Raw genomic sequence first — 2178 nt, forward strand, 5'->3', positions numbered from 1 at the left:
CTTTTAAATCAGAATTTCAATAATGGACTTTTTCCAATGAAAAGAAAAAAAATACTTTGATAAATGATATTGGGATTTTGTAATAGTTCATTTCAACCAATTAGTCTTTTTTTAATAATTTGATCTCCATCGTGCCTCTCAAAAATAGAGGAAGAGCAACCTCCTCTGCCTATATGGACCAGCCTCCACCCGGTTACATGTATGCTGCATTTGAAACTACAGCATTCAAAGCTTGAAATATCACATCTGACAATATGATACATTTTTTTCCTTCCTTTTTTTAAAAGGAAAAAAAACATAAATTTCAGCTTGACAACTCTACAAAAGATTTGCCAGTTTTAAAAGAATAAATAACATCTACACTTTTCCAACTTCCTTTTGTTGATTTTTATCCTTTACAGTTTTATATGCTTGGCTTGTGCACTTCAAGGGATGTCTTCCCTCATTTCAACCAAGACAGTACATCACATATTCTGCAACTAGGCTGGTTATTATACCACTTGCATTCCACAGATAATTATCAAGGCCTAGTTATCACCAAGATTTATTAACGAATTGCATTTAACAAACATTGCCTGGTGAATAGGTGATGTGTCAAACCAAACATCTCACTGCACCAAAATTTCTGAATTACTGCATATTTAAAATAAATCTACAAAAATGGAAATGGGGTCGGTGTTATTACAAATCTGCACTTAAAGTAATGGTTTTAAAGTGCAAATCACAAAAGTCTATTACAAAATTAGCCTAATGGCTGTTTTATGAGAGAAAAATAATCCTTTTGTTCCTCATATTGGATCATTGTCATTGTGTAGCTGGATCATTTTGGGCCACATAGGGAGAGGAGACTTGGAAAGCAGAGAGGATGACATTAGCCTCGCAGCATGGGTGAGTGGACTGAGGGGGAGATTTCAAGAAGGAAAAAAAATGTTTTTTTTTTACCATGTATCTTTTTGTGTTGTGAAACATCCTGGCAAATCATTATATTGTTTTTTATGAATGCTGCGGATGAATGAATGCTGTTCCTGCGCAGTGATGTGTAGCAATGACATCAGTTATGTCAAACATAAAGTAAATCCATATTCAACCGAATGGCATTTTCATTCCTTTATTATGAGAGAGACAACTTGTTTATTGTCAACATTAAATGTATAGTCTTCTGTATGTCTTGTCATTGTTCTAAAAAAAACTAATTCTGGGAAACCAGACAGCTAGCAGATTTTTCCAGAAATATTTTCTTACTGAAATTTATCAATTTGTCATCTGGACTAGCTTTATTAGAGAGCAAGATTTGCTGCAAGGCTTTCAATATGAACCAATACGAGACCGATTTTGTAAAAAGAAAGCTTTCATCGACAGCTGAAACAATTATCTGATAAATTGATTGAAGTTGATTAATGATCATTTTGATTATTGATTACTTGTGACATATATTTAACCAAAAATGACAGAAATTCGCTGGTTCCAGCTTCTCAAAATTGACTGTTGCAGCAAAGTAGGGGTTTGTAGGTTTTGTATGTAAGGGTTTCCATGGAGAAGGGCAAAAGTCTGAAGAGGTCAAAACTACAGCAACACTTGTAGTATAAAGAATAACTTTATTGTGAAATCAATAAATCAGCTTGTGGTCTTCTTTAGAAATAATCAGAAGTTTATTCAATAATAAAAATAATGATTAGTTCCGTCCCTATTTTCATCATTAGCATGGGTAACATAGGACACGGATACATTTTTTGTTTGTTTGTTTTGGTTCAGTACGTAATAATAAAGTATAAATCCAAAAATAGCCCATAAAATAAGGAATAATCCCACAACAATATTCATTATTCATATTCAACATTAATTACCATTGGTTATTCTCAGAGGGATTTTGCTGTTTGTTGTGTGTAGAGATGCGTGTGTGTACAGTTGTGCGGCAGCGGCACTGAAACGGGGGAGATGAAGAAAGACAGACAGAAGAACATGTCCGCCTGCTGTGTCACGCGGCAAAGCTTCAAATACCTTCGAATATTTCTCACCGAAGCTGCGAAGCCCAAAAAATGGTATTCGAGACAGCCCTATAGTGCATATCCACAATTTATAAATCAGCCCATTTGAAAAAAAGAAAAGGTTTTGCATCAGTTACAACCAAATAAACATATCTGCTCCATTGTTCAAAAAAATACATGAATTTATGACTGT

This window comes from Sebastes umbrosus, chromosome 11 (genome assembly GCF_015220745.1).
Source record: "Sebastes umbrosus isolate fSebUmb1 chromosome 11, fSebUmb1.pri, whole genome shotgun sequence".
NCBI lineage: Eukaryota > Metazoa > Chordata > Actinopteri > Perciformes > Sebastidae > Sebastes > Sebastes umbrosus.